At 42.1% G+C, this 19,735-nt stretch overlaps 1 non-coding gene across 1 annotated transcript; it reads left to right on the top strand.

Annotated features, from left to right (window-relative positions):
• Positions 1–18,748: 18,748 nt before the first annotated feature.
• Positions 18,749–18,855, top strand: LOC132829254 (U6 spliceosomal RNA). Its single transcript, XR_009646227.1, has one exon. It is a non-coding gene; the product is annotated as a U6 spliceosomal RNA (small nuclear RNA).
• Positions 18,856–19,735: the final 880 nt, after the last annotated feature.

The raw sequence follows: 19,735 nt of genomic DNA, 5'->3' as shown, positions 1-19,735 counted from the left end.
CCTGACCCGTTCATCTTTGGACTGTGGGAGGAAACCGGAGCACCCGGAGGAAACCCACGCAGACACGGGGAGAACGTGCAAACTCCACTCAGTCAGTCAGTCGCCTGAGTTGGGAATTGAACCCGGGACTCTGGCGCTGTGAGACAGCAGTGGTAACCACTGTGCCACCGTGCCGCCCCTAAACAAACTCGGGCTTGCCCGGGATTTGCACCCGGGACCACTCGCAACGCATCACAGTAAAGCACCCAAAGCGAGAATCATACGCCTAGACCAACGAGCCAGAGAGCCGTAAGGGGTGAGGGGACTGAGCATACAATTTCTGTGCTTGCCAAATGAGATGAGAGAAGACAAAGAGGCTTCAGAGAGAGATAGGCCAGTTAAGAAACTGTGCAAGAAAATGGAGATGAATTATAATGTGGAAAAGTATGAATCATCCATTTTGGTTGGTAGGGAGGTAAAAACAGAATGTTATTTTATTAGAAGTGAGACTTAGGAAAGTAGAGTTGATGTAGGTATGTAGAAACCTTATTGAATGATGGAATAATCTAGATTGGATATATGATCTACTCCTGTTTCTGTTTCTTATGTAACTGAAATAGTCCCTCTGAAGTAATATTGATTTAGTGCTCAGATATATTGCGTGGGATGGTAACGGACCACACAGAGAAGATAAACTTCAGCTCAATTCTTCTCCTTTGTTGAATCGTTTAATCTCTACCATCTCGCTGCAGTTATTGGCCTGATTGCCTTTAAGCAGAAAGATAAATGCAGGCTTGTGCTCATGATTCAGATATTGGGACAAAAGTTCCTGGATTCTATGGTTCGTATATGAGAACAAAATTGAGATTGGCTGTGATGGCAAAATGGCTTGCCAACACACAATATCTAGGCTTGTATGTGAACAATGCATAGCAGAAGAGAGCCAAATCTTCAAGAGGAGACCTTGTGAAATTAGTTCCAATTTTAAAAATATGGTCCATATGTTAAATACAAGATAAATTCAAAATGTCAACATGTACTTTTTCAATATTAAAGGAGTCTGCATTCAATCACACTCACACTTGATTAGTTCTACTGCCTGTGATCCTTATCAGTTATCAAGCTACTACAGCAGGGCTAAATGGTGTGCCTCAGTTGAGCTCTCCTATTCAAGTCTGCTGCCTGCACCTCTTGTTAGTGTTTTGATTTGGCGTGTTGTGAAGTTTATTGTTCTGTGAAAATGGGATTTCTTTCTATTAACTTGCTCTTGTTTTATGTTACATTCGTCTTTGAACCAATCCAGCCTGAACACTGTCGAAGGCCAACTGATTAACACAGATTAAATACCATTGTCAGTTTGAAGACAGAAAATTACAAGGATTCACTAGGTAAGAAATTATACTGAGTTGATTATTTCTTAACTCATGCCTTTTCAACGATCTGTTAACGTATTTATAACCTCAAGAATGGTTTATAATCTTCTTGCTTTCAAACTTCTGAATTAAAACCATAAATTTACGTAGATTTAGAATGATGAAGGTGATTGCAATGTCACCAGGTTAACTTTCAGTGAATTGTATTTCTCATTGTTAAAACATGGTTCAGTGGTTAGCACAGTTGTCTCACAGCACCAAGGAGCCGGGTTCAATCCCAGCTTCGGGTGACTGTTTGTGTGGAGTTTGCATATTCTCCCTGTATCTGCGTGAGTATACTCCGGGTGCTCCGGTTTCCTCCCACAGTCCAAAGATGTGCAGTCAGGTGAATTGGCTGTGTTAAATTGCCTATAGTGTTCAGGGATGTGTAGGTTAGGTGCATTTGTCAGGGGCAAATTTAAGGTAGGGGAATGGGACTTGGTGGGTTACTCTTCAGAGGATCAGTGCAGACTTGTTGGGCCTAAGGGCCTGTTTCCACAGTGTAGGGTTTCTATGATTAATAGAGAGAAAATGTAATTATCAAAGTGAATGTAATAAGTAACCATAAAGAAAATGTTATTAATCTGTCCTTCCAAAAGAGAGCTTTGCATGTTGGGAAATGGGGGATAGAGGTGAGTGGGTCCCAGGGGTTTATTGTGTGAAAGCAGAGATCTCTTCCTGTAAATTTTCAATATCCGCTCCTTGTGCAGAAAGCTCTGCATCAGGAATGTGAACTCCAAAGAACCTACTAAATGATTACATGTTATATTAATCCTGTTAAATATGGAGAAAGTGAGAACTGCAGATGCTAGATATCAGAGCTGAAAAGTGTGTTGCTGGAAAAGCGCAGCAGGTCAGGCAGCATCCAAGGGGCAGGAGAATCGAAGTTCAGGCATGAGCCCTTCTTCAGGAATCTTTCTGAAGAAGGACTCATGCCCGAAATGTCGATTCTCCTGCTCCTTGGATGCTGCCTGACCTGCAGCACTTTTCCAGCAACACATTTTTCAATCCTGTTAAATATGCCAGTCTGTTTTGTTAATTATATTGTGTGCTGTTTTTAAATTTAACATCTCCATAACCTGAGACACAGTTAGCAAAACTGAAACATTGATCAGTGCTGACAGTTGCTCAGCCAGGTATAGAACATAGAACATAGAGCAATACAACTCAGAACAGGCCCTTCAGCCCTCCATGTTGCGCTGACCTGTGAACTAATCTGAGCCCATCCCCCTACACTATCCCACCATCATCCATGTGCTCATCCAAGGATTGTTTAAATCTCACTAATGCAGCAGAGTTAACTACATTGGCAGGCAGGGCATTCTATACCATTACCACTCTCTGAGTAAAGAGCCTGCCTATGACATCTGTCTTAAATCTATCGCCCCTCAATTTGTTGCTATGCCCCCTCATACAAGCTGATGTCATCATCACAGGAAAAAGATTTTCACTGTCTACCCTATCTAATCCTCTGATCATCTTGTATGTCTCTATCAAATCCCCTCTTAGCTTTCTTTGTTCCAATGAGAATGGACCCAAGTCTCTCAGCCTTTCCTCATAAGACCTTCCCTCCAGACCAGGCAACAACCTAGTAAATCTCCACTGCACCTTTGCCAATGCTTCCACATCCGTGTAATGGGGCCACTAGAGTACAAAATATTCCAAGTGCGGTCGGACTAGGGTTTTGTATAGCTGCAGCATGATATTATGGCTCTGGAACTCAATCCCTCTACCAGGGGAGGCATGGTGGCTCAGTGGTTAGCACTGCTATCTCACAGCGCCAGAGACCCAGGTTAGTTGCCCAAGTTGGGCAACTTTCTGTGTGGAGTCTGCACATTCTCTCCGTGTCTGCATGGGTTTCCTCCAGGCGCTGCGGTTTCTTCCCACATTCCATAGATGTGCAGGTCAGGTGAATTGGCCATTCTAAATTGCCTGTGGTGTTAGATGCATTAGTGAAAGGGAAGTGGGTCTGGGTGGGTTACTCTTCCAAGGGCTAGTGTAGACCTGTTGGGCCAAAGGGCCCATTTCCACACTGTAGGGAATCTAATCAACCAATAAAACTTAACATACAGTATGCCACCTTAACAGTACCATCAACCGGGTGGCAACTTTCAGGGATCTATGTACATGGACTCCAAGATCCCTCTGCACATCCACACAAACAAGAATCTTTCCATTGACCCAGTACTTTGCCTTCCTGTTATTCTTCCCAAAGTGAATTATCTCACATTTATCTGCATTGACCTCCATTTGTCACCTCTCAGCCCAATTCTGCAGTTTATCCAAGTCCCCCTGTAACCTGCAACATTCTTCCACACTGTCTGCTACTCCACCGACCTTAGTGTTGTCTGCAAACTTACTAACCCATCCACCTATGCCTGCGTCCAAGTCATTTATAAAAATGGCAAACAGCAGTGGTCCCAAAACAGATCCTTGTGGCACACCTCTAGTAACCGGACTCCTGGCTGAATATTTTCCATCAACCACCACTCTCTGCCTTCTTACAGAAAGTCAGTTTCTAATCAGTAATTTTGAGGTGATTCACAAACTGCTGCTTGTGTTCTTACTCCTAATAGGTCCACCTGTGTTTCTAGACTTGTTCATAAATGTACAGATGCTGGAAATCTTCTGCATTCATTTATTTCTTCTGATCTGAAATGTTCCACCACAGCTAGTTGTGGAAAGGAGACTTTTGATCTAATGAAACTCTAGACTCAAATAGGCCATTGCAGCACAGAAGGAGACTAGGTGCAAATCAGTACAGATATTGGAATCTATACTGAAAACAACAAATGCTAGAGATCACAGCAGGCCAGGTTGCATCCATAGAGAGAGAGAGAGCAAGCTAAGGTTTCAGGTTAGATTACTCTTCTTGACTCGAAACGTTAGCTTGTCTTTGTTCATGGATGCTGTCTGGCCCACTGTTATATCTAGAATTTGTTGTTTTCAGTGCAGAAGGAGACTATTTAGGTCATCAGGTTTTCATTGGTCAATAAAGATCTGACTAAACTAATCCCATTTTCCAGGATTTGGTTCATATCCCCAGAGGCTATAGCAATGTAAGCAGGCAGTTGACATCTGAGCAATTAGGCAATAAATTTGGTGATACCCTCATCATGTGAATGAATGAAAAGAAACCATCAGCTGTGCAATAGGAGTAGGAGCTTGAGCATCTTAAGAATGAATTAATACTGGTGGTCATAGGAGAACACCACAGCACAATGAAGCTTACTTCCTTTAAGAATGATGCACTTCTCTTTCTTGACATATTTTCAAATCAATGTGTTCAGATATGCAGTGACTCACCTCAATCTCACAATCTCAATCTTTTCCTCAGAGAAAGTGAGGAATTGAATGCTGGTCAACCATCCAATTGACTGAGATAGAAGGAAATGGGAGAATTGTCAGTGGGTGCTGTAGGAGCAAGAAAGGTGGTGAGGTATCCTCAGTAGGAGCTGCAAATGTGTTGCTGGTCAAAGCACAGCAGGCCAGGCAGCATCTCAGGAATAGAGAATTCGACGTTTCGAGCATAAGCCCTTCATCAGGAATAAGCTTTTCGTTTCGAGCATAAGCCCTTCATCAGGAATAAGAGAGAGAGAGAGCCAAGCAGGCTAAGATAAAGGGTAGGGAGGAGGGACTAGGGGGAGGGGCGATGGAGGTGGGATAGGTGGAAGGAGGTCAAGGTGAGGGTGATAGGCCGGAGTGGGGTGGGGGCGGAGAGGTCAGGAAGAGGATTGCAGGTTAGGAGGGCGGTGCTGAGTTGAGGGAACCGACTGAGACAAGGTGGGGGGAGGGGAAATGAGGAAACTGGAGAAATCTGAATTCATACCTTGTGGTTGGAGGGTTCCCAGGCGGAAGATGACGCGCTCCTCCTCCAGCCGTCGTGTTGTTGTGTTCTGCCGGTGGAGGAGTCCAAGGACCTGCATGTCCTCGGTGGAGTGGGAGGGAGAGTTAAAGTGTTGAGCCATGGGGTGATTGGGTTGGTTGGTTCAGGCGGCCCGGAGGTGTTCTCTGAAGCGTTCCGCAAGTAAGCGGCCTGTTTCACCAATATAGAGGAGGCCACACCGGGTGCAGCGGATGCAATAGATGATGTGTGTGGAGGTACAGGTGAACTTGTGGCGGATATGGAAGGATCCCTTGGGGCCTTGGAGGGTGTGGAGGTGTGGGCGCAAGACACTTCCACAATTCCCTGTGGTGGAACATTTTAGATCAGAAGATACCTGGCTGAGCAACTGTCAGTAGGAAGCTGACTTATACTATGGCTTAGTCGTTGGGAGATGAGATGTGTTGGAAAGTCATTGAATGGAGACATTAGTCGTAAGAGCTATACCCATTCGCCTTGGTGATTTTGCTGTTCAGTGGTGGAGCTACAGTGAGTGTGATGAAGCAGAGAAAGACCTAACCTTGAAGAGTGCAGGAGATTATTAGCCTTTTTTCTGTACTGCCCTATGCTTAGTTTTGGAAACAGAACTGAAACAGGCTGCTATCTGGATCCGAGATGGCTCAGTCTGGTGATGTGGCCTGCAGGAGAGATGATGGACCTCCAGCCGATCATCCTATCCAACAGCACCTCCAGAAACCTGTCCAAAAAGCAGGAGTCCAAGTTTTCCTTTGTCAGCCATATCCTCAGTGACAATGCTGAAGCATCAGAGTGTGATGGGCAGTTCCTGATTTACAGTGTTTGAATGGCTGTGGAGCTGGGTTTAAATATAGAACCAACAGCATAAACATCACAAATTCCTGCAGCAGTGAACACTCTCAACTTCCCTCTGTACAACTGCATGACCCAATGCTGAAGAATCCTAGTTAATTTATGAATAATAGATGGTTGCCTGAGAAAAGTTAACATTATAGTGGAACACTTGCCAAGAAAAGGGTACTTTGCCAAGTAATTGGAAATTGAGTGGAGGGTACTGATGGATTCACCCAATTCAAAATAAAACTTTTATTGATTACAAATTCATGCATTACATTTAAGTTCCTTCAACCATTTATTTCCTGATAAGAAAGTTTTAATCTTTATAACCCCACTCCAAAAGGTTTGTGAACACTTGTGGTATCAATCAAATTATGGAGTGATGGGTACCCCTCTGTGATAATGATAGATTTTGAAATCAGCCATGAGGCATACATCCTTTAATGCTAGCACTCAGTTTTATGTCAACAGGGTGAAATAGCAAACACAGGGTTTTTTTTCTCAAAAACATAAAGGCCAGGGCATTTAATTGCTTTGACAATTTGACAATTCATTTGACACTTGCTGCGATAGCTCCCTTGATAGATTGACATTTCCAATTCCGTCATAATTCCAATGGGTTTATTCACATTTTGAGCATACTCATGTTGGTTTTAACATGCCCAGACAGCACCTTATTCCTCCCAAAGATTTAATAGAATCTACCCAAAAGAGTACCAAGCCCTCTAATAGTGTATCTTCTCACTTTAAATCTGCCAACTATTAAGTGCACAAGTCATGTTTTGAGCATTCCCTTGGTGAAAATTGGATCTGTCTGAATGAAGCTGTAGTTTAAACACATGTGGATTCCTCTGTCAACTGTGAATTGCAAAGTGAAGCCTCCCCCATTTCACCATCACCCCGAACTCCCAACAGAAATGGCACATTTTGGTTTGATGGTGACATGAGCAGATTTAGACTACTGTGCCATTTTAACTAAGCTGGAGCCTCTTTCTGGCAAAAAATCAAGGGATAGTTTAGTGTTTGATTATGCATTTCTGTCATTGGCATGGTTTGGTTCATTCAATAAATCAATCAATGCCTCTTTGCAACCTCTTGTTCCAATCTGCATTATTTAATGGAACAACTCATTTAACACTGTCACTCACTCAATGAGGAAGAAGGTTAGGAGCAATTTGTTCACATAGGGAATGGTATTGACTAGTTTGTCACAGGGAATAGTTAAGGCAAGGATTACTGAGACTTTGAAGGGAAGAGAAATGACCATTAGAAGCTAAGCAGCAGACAGGGCAGTGGCATAGGCTTTGGATTGTCCGCTGTTACAGTTAAACAAAAATGGCCATCTTCTGTGAGGTCAACTGTGATGGCTCTCTATTTTCAAACAGCTTTCCTTTTGTCCTTCTTGTTAGCCAATAGGAAAAGTTTAATACCATTTCTGGTCATTCTCACAGAGAGATGTTCAGACATACATTTACTGTACCTGTTTTTATACAGAGATATGGTTAAAGGTGAGCCCTATCAGAAATTTTCTGAAAGATTAGTCTTTTCCTCAGAATGCAACTTGGTGAATCTTAAGTTATATTCAAACCCTGAACCTTTGGGATTCTGGTCCATTGGTCTTAGCTTAGAAGTTCCATCATAATTTCAAGAAGTTGGCATTTGTACAGCTTTAATTCTCTGTACCTGCCTGATCCACTGACAGATCTTTGAAGTGTGCCATAAGACATCGCAATTGGTTAACTTAAAGATTTGGGGATGCTTTTACTGATGTAAAAACTGTTGAGGATGATAGGGGGTATAAAGTAGTCTAAAAATGTTTGCAAAATGAAGAGAGGTCATGGAGGAAGATCTGTCTATGCTGCCTCCTGAATAATGACAAGATGAAACACAGTTGTGCTCAGTTTTCCAACATTTGTGATTTCCTAACAATGTACTTTAGCTCAAATCTAATTGCAAGTCTTCAGGCTAAGTAGCCATTTAAAGGTCTTTTTGTCCAACCTGGGTTGGCTAGTCTACCTATAGTGACTTTCTAAATAATATAGAAAATATACAGCATTTCATAGGAATCTGTGTTAAATGTATATGACAAACTGACAGGGTAATGTTTTGGAAACTTCACTCTGCAACTCAGTGATATTTGTTTTGGCGTCATAGAAACTTGTTAACAAACGAAGCAAATAGGTGGATAAGGTGTCATAGACAGAGGTATATATTCCCTTATCCAAATACGTGGCCTAGTAAATAAAGTGTCAGAGACAGAAGGTATATATTCCCTCACATAGGAGAAAGTGAGGACTGCAGATGCTTGAGTTAAGAGTCGAGAGTATAGTGCTGGAAAAGCACAGGTAGCATCCATGGAGCAGGACAATCGATGTTTCGAGCATAAACCCTTCATCAGCAATGAGGCTTGTGGGTCGGGGCTGAGAGATAAATGGGAGGGGGAGTTGGGGTTCAGGATCAGGTAGCTGGGAAAGAAATAGGTGGTAAGGGAGAAGGTGAGAGATCAGAGGGAGCAGTGATGGACGGGTCCAGAGGGCGATGCCAAATTGGAGACTTGGGACTGGGATAATGTGGGAGGGGTGAGGGGAAATGAGAAAATAGTTGAAATCCACATGGTGGGTAAAAGACCAAGGGCGGCACGGTGGCACAGTGGTTAGCACTGCTGCCTCACAGCGCCTGTAGACCCTGGTTCAATTCCCGACTCAGGCGACTGACTGTGTGGAGTTTGCACGTTCTCCCCGTGTCTGCGTGGGTTTCCTCCGGGTGCTCCGGTTTCCTCCCACGGTCACAAAGATGTGCTGGTCAGGTGAATTGGCCAAGCTAAATTGCCCGTAGTGTTAGGTAAGGGGTAAAATGTAGGGGTATGGGTGGGTTGCGCTTCGGCGGGTCGGTGTGGACTTGTTGGGCCGAAGGGCCTGTTTCCACACTGTAAGTCTAATCTAAAAAAAAAGACAATGTTGAAACCCAAATAGTAGCAGACACAATTGAATGAACCCTATCAATTTTCCATTTTGTTATGATGGACCTCCCCATTCAATTAACACAAGGTGAATCTGAAATATGTTAAAACGCAACTATCAATATTGGAATCATCATAAACACCACCTCTTAGTTGGAAAAGAACATTGAAATTGTAAAGGCCACAGGATGGAACAGTACATTTTCTTGATATACTGTTTTCTTGACCCCGTGTGATTCCGGGGTCCCAAGGCAGAATATGAGGAGTTCTCCTCCAGACACGGCCCAGGACCTGTATGTCCTTGACGGAATGGGAGGGGGAGTTGAAGTGTTCAGCCACGGGGCGGTGGGGTTGATGGGTGTGGGTGTTCCAGAGATGTTCCCTGAAATGATCCCAAATAAAGCATCCTGTCTCCCCAATGTAGAGGAGCCCACACCGGGTGCAGCAGAGAAAAACTCCGGGATCTCCCGCACCCACTAACCCCACCGTCCCGTGGCTGAACACTTCAACTCCCCCTCCCACTTCGGCTAATGCCCAAAACATGGATTCTCCTGCTCCTCGGATGCTGCCTGATTTGCTGTGCTTTCCCAGCAAAACACTCTCGACTATATTCCCCTATATGCCTATAATCATTAAACTCTGTATATAAACATGTTTTCTCGCCCTCCATTGTGTGGAGCCCATTTAATTAAATTCAGCAGCATGCTTTTTGTGAGCTTTTAAAAAAGAAGCATAATTTTTTTTACACATCCTAAAAATAGCACAATATTAATCATTCAATGTCTTTCTCTCATGAACATGCAGACATACACAAAAAGATTAGCTATAGATAAAGGTACAAACTATGATTATCTTAGTTTCTGGTTTGTAATTTCCAGTCTCCCACATGCAGGCCTGCATTTCTTGAATTAAGTTGGTACTTTAATGATAAAGTATGAGTCTTTTAATGCAAAGTATTCTCAGCCTGCTGTGAAGTTTCCTGTAGTCAAATTTCTAAGAGGTCGGTTTTTAGTTAAACTCAGCTGGATCAGATGACATGCTTTGGATGCCTGAGGTCACATCTCGCTTGTTTCTAAGTCTGATTTACAGGTATATTAGTCCAGGAACTAATATACAAATCTGCTTCTAGTTTGTTTTTAAGCAGACCAAGAAAATATACTGTTCCATCCTGTGATCTTTACAATTTCAATGTTTTTTTCCAACTAAGAGGTGGTGTTTATGATGATTCCAATATTGATAGTTACGTTTTAACTTATTTCAGATTCACCTTGTGTTAATTGAATGGGGAGGTCCATCATAACAAAATGGAAAATTGATAGGGTTCATTCAATTGTGTCTGCTACTATTTGGGTTTCAACATTGTCTTTTACCCAGCATGTCGCAAAGAGGTTGGTCATCTGAATATTCCAGAATCTTTTTGGGTTGGTCCATCCTGAAACAAAGAGATGTGTGACTTTCCCAAAAGGCTGTGAATGTTCATGTCCAATCATGTGCCTGATCAAGGCACTGTATGTAGCTCAACTGCAAAATGTCACACGATTTGCAAAAGACAGTTTGAAAAAAGTGTTTTAAACTTCTAAAAGTTTTGAAAATATTACATCCTTAGTCTTGACTTAGACAGGTTTTCCAAGGCACATGAGTCCTGCTCACATCCTTGAGACAGGGATGTGAGGAGTTGGAGTACACAGCCGAGTAGAAATGAAGAGGAAGAAATGAGGACTGCAGATGCTGGAGATCAGTCGGAAGTGAAGAGGCATGTTTAGTGTTGGAACATTCAAGGACAGGAGAAATGGAATGGGGGTATTCAGGAAATGGAAGGTGGAATTAAAATAAATGAAGTGATTCATTTGAAAAGCAGAGAAGGAATAATTTGGTCAACTTGCCTTGCTTAAGGCATGAGCTAACTACGTTGATAGAATGGGTAATTGTGGACATTTGATTTTTTGACAGGAATCCAAGAAATGCAACTGAAAAGAAAGAAGACAAAACAATTCAGGATTGAATGAATACTGGGTTACACAATTGACAAGTTCAGTCTGCTTAATGATTCCTCTTGTCAAGTTTTTAGACTAAAATAACTTGATGTGGCCCCGAAAGATTTTGGAATCTGTAACATAATACTGTCAAAGCCTTAATAAGGATGAGGAGTGTTTTTCTTGCTAATACTGTATTCTATTTGAAGTAATGCACCAGATCTGTTGCACTGGGATGGGATTATGAGCTAGCAAACACAATTCTGTTTTTCAACAATATACTTCCTCCTGAGTTCATTGACACTTTACAAGAGTAACGCGCTATGTGGCTGTTCTTCCTGTCTGAGGTTAAACAATGGGATTTTACAGGTTTTTTTGCCCACTGGAACCTCACAGCTGAACCCAATCCTGTTCACACTCAACATCTGTCAATGGACACATCAAAGGAAAATGACTCAATCGTAACTCGGAGCAAGAATGCTGGACAATTTATCTCCTTCCTGACTGAGTTGTTCTCAGGCTAATTATAACATCCTTCTACTTCCTGGCTGCTACCTAATTACTCAGACAAGTTCAAGGTTTGAACTTTGGACTTGACAGTTTGTACAACTTATTTTCTTGTGCAAAAATCACAAGAGTGACCCAGAATGTTTCTCCTAACCAACAATTCCAATTCTAACTTTGTACCATCCTTTCTCCTTGTTGCTGCCTAGCAGATTAAGAACATAAGAAATAGAAACAGCAGTAACCATACCTTTTTTAATTTATTCAGTTTGTGGTGTGTGGACATCGCTGGCTTGGGCAGCATTTATTGCCCATCCCTAGTTGCCCTTGAAAAGGTGGTGCTGAGCTGCTGTCTGAACCACAATGCTATTAGGGAGACAATTCTAGGATTTTGACACAGTGACTGTGGCGATATATTTCCAAGTCAGAATGGTGAGTGGCTTGGAGGGAAACCTAAACATGGTGGTGTTCTCATGTATCTGCTGCCCTTGTCCTTCTCAATGGAAGTGGTTGTGGATTTGGAAGGTGCTGTCTGTGGATCTTTGGTGAACTTCTGCAGCGTATCTTTTAAATAATACACATTGCTGCTACTGAGCGTCGGTGGCAGAGGGAATGGATGCTTATGGATGTGTTGCCAGTCAAGCGGGCTGCTTTGTCCTGGATGGTGTCAAGCTTCTTGAGTGCTGCACCCATCCAGGCAACTGGGGAGTATTCCATCACACACCTGACTTAGGAGTGGCCATAGCCCTCTCAAACTTGAATGATTATTCAGTAAGATCATGGCTGATTTGCTCCTGGTCTCAGTTTCGCTTCTCTGGCTGGTCTTTGTAACCCTTGACTCCCCCATTAATAATCTGTCTATCTTAGTCTTGAATATATTCAATGACACAGCCTCAGTGGTAAAGTGAATTTGAAAGATTCTAAAGGGTGAATAAATTCTGAGAAGAAATTTCTCCCCATCTATTGGAAAGTGTACAGGAACAGGCATGAAATGAATATTTATCTTCTTCAGTTGGATACAGTATTCTGATGGTAGTAATACTCAAGGCATTCACATTTTCATAAATGCCAAACCCACTCTGAAAAAGAACTCCCAGCTAGTACAAGAAGCTATATCATTTGTCAGCCTAATCAAAATCTACTCCTAACACTCTCAATTTTGAATGTCATTTGAGATTGGAACCCTGACTGGAGAGTACCTTCAGGGGACGGAAGGAGAAAACTGGAGAGAACAATATTGTTGGTGTAATAAGGGCTACTGCCTCTTTGTTTACATTGTAAAGACCACACAGGATTAAAAAAAGGAAGAAACTCTTGAACAAAGCAGAGAAAAGGAGCAGCTGACCTTCCCCATATGTATCCTGTCCTGCAGATTAACAGCTGCTGTATACAAACAGATGTTTCAACATTATGACAAGGTCCCCTATTGTCTATGCTCAGTGGGAGAGTTTATGCATGGCCAGAGCAGCTGCTGCTAATACTCAGATGTCTGTTCTTGACTCCCAAGTATAAGTTTTTTTTTGATATTGAATGAATGTGTGGTCGCAATATTCAGCTGACCATAAGAGATAGCCAGCAACGGAGTGTCCTTGGTTTTCAAACCAAAATGGAGTAATTAATGTAGATTTCTGTAGGTTAGTGTTTCAATCCCTTCTCCCAAGTATCCACACCACAAAGACTTTGACTAAACACCGAGATTTCCGATTGCCACTGACCTATGTCCCTATTGTCTTTAAGATAAAGTTAAGCAGTACATACGACATCACATTTAAGGGACCTAATGGACAAATCAATCTGTCCTCATGTAACATCTTTTCCATTCCCATTCCAGAAGAGATTTTGAACAATTTGTGAGGACCCAGTGATCAGATGGCATATGCAGAGCGATGGGTTTTGAAAGAACCCTTTTAAAGATGGGCATAGGGATTTAGAATGAGTAAAATAGGCATAGGAGGGGTAAAAACAATGGAACAACAGAAATTTAAGCTGTACAACGAGAAACAAGGGCAGTCGTAATGTCATTAAAAAAGTGCACACATATATTATATCACACGGCATGATAATCGCATGACCAACATTTAGCAAGTGCATGCCATCATTGCAACATTCTATGTTTAAAATCTGATTGAAGATTTGTAGCTCGGGTATCCGTTGTTGTGGTTCTGCTCGCCGAGCTGGAAGTTTTTGCTGCAAACGTTTCGTTCCCTGGCTGGGGAACATCATCAGTGCTGTTGGAGCCTCATGTGAAGCGCTGCTTTGATGTTTCTTCCGGTATTTATATTGGTTTGTTCTTGCCGCTTCCGGGTGTCAGTTTCAGCTGCAGTGATTTGTATGTGGGGTCCAGGTCGATGTGTCTGTTGATGGATGTTCTTGCCGTTTCCGGGTGTCAGTTTCAGCTGTAGTGGTTTGTATATGGTGTCCAGGTCAATGTGTCTGTTGATGGAGTTTGGGGATGAATGCCATGCTTCTAGGAATTCTCTGGCTGTTCTCTGTCTGGCTTGTCCTATGATAGTGGTGTTTTCCCAGTCAAATTCATGTTGCTGGTTGTCTGAGTGTATGGCTACTAGAGATAGCTGGTCGTGTCGTTTTGTGGCTAGCTGATGTTCATGGATGCGGATTGTTAGCTGTCTTCCTGTTTGTCCTATATAGTGTTTTGTGCAGTCCTTGCATGGTATTTTGTAAGCTACGTTAGTTTGGCTCATGCTGGGTATTGGGTCCTTTGTTCTAGTGAGTTGTTGTCTGAGCGTGGATGTTGGCTTGTGTGCTGTTATGAGTCCTAAGGGTCGCAGTAGTCTGGCTGTCAGTTCTGAGACGCTCCTGACGTATGGTAGAGTGGCTAGTCCTTTTGGTTGTGGCATGTCCTCGTTCCTCGGTCTATCTCTTAGGCATCTGGTGATAAAGTTGCGTGGGTATCCGTTTTTGGCGAATACCTTGTATAGATGTTCCTCTTCCTCTTTTCGCAGTTCTGGTGTACTGCAGTGTGTTGTGGCCCTTTTGAATAGTGTCCTGATGCAGCTTTGTTTGTGTGTGTTGGGGTGGTTACTTTCATAGTTTAAGACTTGGTCTGTGTGTGTTGGTTTCCTGTGTACCCTTGTGGTGAATTCTCCGTTGGGTGTTCTCTCTACTAACACATCTAGGAATGGGAGTTGGCTATCCTTTTCCTCTTCTCGTGTGAATCGGATTCCTGTGAGTGTGGCGTTGATGATTCGGTGTGTTTTTTCTATATCTGTGTTTTTGATGATTACAAAGGTGTCATCAACATATCTGATCCAGAGTTTGGGTTGGATTTGTGGTATGGCTGTATGTTCTAACCTTTGCATAACTGCCTCTGCTATGAGTCCCGAGATTGGTGATCCCATGGGTGTTCCGTTGATTTGTTCGTATATCTGATTGTTGAATGTAAAGTGTGTGGTGAGGCACAGGTCCAGTAGTTTAAGTATGCCGTCCTTGTTGATAGGTTCGGCCTCCTGTGTTCTGGACATACATAACAGAACACAGGAGGCCGAACCTATCAACAAGGACGGCATACTTAAACTCCTGGACCTGTGCCTCACCACACACTTTACATTCAACAATCAGATATACGAACAAATCAACGGAACACCCATGGGATCACCAATCTCGGGACTCATAGCAGAGGCAGTTATGCAAAGGTTAGAACATACAGCCATACCACAAATCCAACCCAAACTCTGGATCAGATATGTTGATGACACCTTTGTAATCATCAAAAACACAGATATAGAAAAAACACACCGAATCATCAACGCCACACTCACAGGAATCCGATTCACACGAGAAGAGGAAAAGGATAGCCAACTCCCATTCCTAGATGTGTTAGTAGAGAGAACACCCAACGGAGAATTCACCACAAGGGTACACAGGAAACCAACACACACAGACCAAGTCTTAAACTATGAAAGTAACCACCCCAACACACACAAACAAAGCTGCATCAGGACACTATTCAAAAGGGCCACAACACACTGCAGTACACCAGAACTGCGAAAAGAGGAAGAGGAACATCTATACAAGGTATTCGCCAAAAACGGATACCCACGCAACTTTATCACCAGATGCCTAAGAGATAGACCGAGGAACGAGGACATGCCACAACCAAAAGGACTAGCCACTCTACCATACGTCAGGAGCGTCTCAGAACTGACAGCCAGACTACTGCGACCCTTAGGACTCATAACAGCACACAAGCCAACATCCACGCTCAGACAACAACTCACTAGAACAAAGGACCCAATACCCAGCATGAGCCAAACTAACGTAGCTTACAAAATACCATGCAAGGACTGCACAAAACACTATATAGGACAAACAGGAAGACAGCTAACAATCCGCATCCATGAACATCAGCTAGCCACAAAACGACACGACCAGCTATCTCTAGTAGCCATACACTCAGACAACCAGCAACATGAATTTGACTGGGAAAACACCACTATCATAGGACAAGCCAGACAGAGAACAGCCAGAGAATTCCTAGAAGCATGGCATTCATCCCCAAACTCCATCAACAAACACATTGACCTGGACCCCATATACAAACCACTACAGCTGAAACTGACACCCGGAAACGGCAAGAACATCCATCAACAGACACATCGACCTGGACCCCACATACAAATCACTGCAGCTGAAACTGACACCCGGAAGCGGCAAGAACAAACCAATATAAATACCGGAAGAAACATCAAAGCAGCGCTTCACACGAGGCTCCAACAGCACTGATGATGTTCCCTAGCCAGGGAACGAAACGTTTGCAGCAAAAACTTCCAACTCGGCGAGTAGAACCACAACAACATTCTATGTATAAATGCAAGTTATTATCAATTGAACCAAGTCTAACTTCTGATTATATTTTTCAAAAGCATCTTCATAATATTGAATCCAGAAATCGAACTGACTTGCAAAGTCCAAGACTTTCTTCAAAATATTATTTACTCTTGACATATAGTAATACAGTCGCAATTAAATTCTGTATCGAATTTAACAGTGATTTAATATTTTGAGATCATTTATAAAGGGCATCTATTTAAACAAAAGACTGAAAGGTTACCATAAGTGATTTGTATATAAATAATAAAAAATGCAATATTACTACAAGAAAGCAATTTATTTGAAAGTAGCGATTACTAGGTAGTAATCTCACAAAGGGGTTTAGAAGATATTGCTCTAGTGCTTTATAATTGTCATCTGAGACCTGGAACAAGTTCGGAGCTTGAGATTTGCTCCCAGCTATTCATTATTTTGTTCAACATTTTAGGATTTAGAGAGAACAGTTTTCTTTAACTTCTTAGATACTGCGAAGAATGTGGCAAAGGTGCTCACTATATTTATGTAATCTGCTCTACAAAGACTGCAATGTAACTGCTCCTCAGTTGTGAAGGGAGAATGTACAAATGAATCCTAGCATGTTACAGCTGATGCATTTAACCTATTCTTCACGTCATTATCAGCAGCATTGATGCTTCATGGTGAATAGTTGCGCAGAATGTTAACTCACCCGAGTGATTATTCATCTTTAGTAAACCAGGCCAGTAGATGCCAAAAGGCTATTTAATTCTGTCGGGTCCTCCAGTCAACTCTTATTTTCCCCTCCTCAAACAACCAAAATCATCAGGCAACATTTGGAAAATGAAACCTTGGATGGTTTTTGTTCCTCTCCATAGCCTGGAGTCATTTCACAAACTGTATTGTTACTACTGCAATGGCAGCCAATGCAGGAGAGACAGGCATCCTTCTGTCTGTAGGGTATAAAAATATAATTAGGATTTTTACTCGCTAAGCCAGAAGAGAACCCCAACCATTTAACCTCTCTGAAGTTCCTTCACCTTTGAAAACTCATTTGTATTCAGTTATTTTGTGAATTGCAATCAAAGTTTGAGACAGCTGGCTTTTAGCTTTTTCTAACAGCTTGCATTAATTTTCAATTGTAACAGTGACAGTGTCTATCCATTCATAGAACTGAGATTGAGAAGCTGATAATTTAACCTTTGATTCATTGCTTTTAACGTTAAGACTTCCAAATAGTTCATTTGAAATTCTTATTAAAGCAACATTTTAACAGGAACAAATAAAGCACTCAGAATTATTATCACTCAGAACTGCACAAAAACTGAACCCTAAGTCTATATCCTGAAGAATTGAGCTTTGGACAGCAAACCACAGACATGCAGGGCAATGAGAAAGAGTAGGGAAATGGGGTTAATGCTGAAAATGTGTTGCTGGGAAAGCGCAGAAGGTCAGGCAGCTTCCAAGAAGCAGGAGAATCGACATTTCAGACATGAGCCCTTCCTTGATTCCTGAAGAATACAGCATACAGCATACAGACTGTCAGGGAGAGCAGCAATATTGTATGTACACAAAACTTAGACTTATTAAAGATAAATTCCTTTAAAAATTAGGTACAAGTTTGATACCCAACTGATTTCCAAAATGAAAGCTTAACGACTTCAAATAACAAATGAGCCTATGAGTTTCTATACTGTATAGATAATTTGCTGATATATCCAGATCTCATCATGGTGACTTTGTCTTAAGGTGTCATTGATTTGCACAGTGTTTGATGTTGCCTATTGTTCCTGTTTGTAATGTCAGATTTTTCCATCATGGACTGCGGTGGTAAAAACAATGACTGCAGTTGCTGGAAACCAGATTCTGGATTAGAGTGATGCTGGAAAAGCACAGCAGTTCAGGCAGCATCCACGGAGCACCATTTGTTATTTGAAGTCGTTAAACTTTCATTTTGGAAATGAGTTGGGTATCAAATTTGTACCTAATGTTTAAAGGAATTTATCTTTAATAAGTCTAAATTTTGTGTACATACAATATTGCTACTCCACCTGACGGTCTGCATGCTTTGTGTGGACTGCAGCTGTTGCCATAGAATTTGCTAATCCTAATGCATTACAGCCAGGTTTCCTTCCAGATTAGCCACTGGCTGATTTTATTCTTCGAGTGATCCAAATCTTGGTATTTATTGCTTTGTTCCTGAAGAGTTTTCAGCTCTGTTTGAATGTTCTAACTTTACACCCAAGATTGTTCTAATTCAACAAATGATTAGCCTTTTGTTGATCTAATATATTTTCTCTTTCACAACTTTCTCCAATAACTGTCCAGCCTATTCAACTTGCTGTTTCTCTTTTTTATTATTTGAAGAATGGATCTCTTTCACTTGCTGCCTCACTTAATGTTTAGTTTCATCAACACAGTGCTCACTTCGGCAGCACATATACTAAAATTGGAACGATACAGAGAAGATTAGCATGGCCCCTGTGCAAGGATGACAAGCAAATTCGTGAAGTGTTCCATATTTTAGGGGCAGCACGGTGGCACAGTGGTTAGCACTGCTGCCTCACAGTCCAGAGACCTGGGTTCAACTCCCGCCTCAGGCAACTGTCTGTGTGGAGTTGGGACATTCTCCCCGTGTCAGTGTGGGTTTCCTCCCACTCTCCAAAGATGTGCAGGTTAGGTGAATTGGCCATGCTAAATTGCCTGTAGTGTTAGATGAAGGGGTAAATGTAGGGGAATGGGTCTGGGTGGGTTGCTCTTCGGAGGGTGGGTGTGGACTTGTTGGGCAAAAGGGCCTGTTTCCACACTGTAAATAATCTAATCTAAATCATGTCTGAGTTCTTTTAGTAGAGCATCATTTTTGGCATTTCTTTCTGAAAGGCTTGTCTCATGAATTATCTCCAGTGTGCACAGTGCATTTCCATCTATTTTTACAGGTTCGTCACTTTGTCTAGTATTGTTCTGAACTCAAGCCAATGTTTCTGTAACTGTTCCTGCTGAGCCTGAACTGTTTTGTGTGCAAGTTGTTCCAGAATTCTTTCTCTTGCAGCTCTCCATAATTTGTCTGAGTTTTATGGCAGTATCACCTAATGATGCCATCCTCTCAGAAATGGCATTCCCATGTTTGGATTTATCTGAAGCTAGCAGTTCAGCTTTCTCATCCTGAATTTTACTCATTATTTTTATTCACAGCACAGAATTGTGATTGTAGCTCCACTAATCCAGAAGAAAATGAAGTGTGCTGTTCTTTCATATTCAGTTCTGCAAGTGTTTCTTGGACAGTCTGCTTCAGTTTCTGTTGTGTCTCTAATGTTGGACTGAATTGTGACTAGTATGAGATCATGAAACACCGTTATACCTGCAATTGCTGGTTCAGTGTGCAAAGTACGGTTTCTATAACAGCCCA

This window comes from Hemiscyllium ocellatum, chromosome 28, assembly GCF_020745735.1.
Source record: "Hemiscyllium ocellatum isolate sHemOce1 chromosome 28, sHemOce1.pat.X.cur, whole genome shotgun sequence".
Taxonomy (NCBI): Eukaryota; Metazoa; Chordata; class Chondrichthyes; order Orectolobiformes; family Hemiscylliidae; genus Hemiscyllium; species Hemiscyllium ocellatum.
Note: the sequence above shows the minus strand (reverse complement) of the source record. Positions and strands in the feature narration are given on the sequence as shown.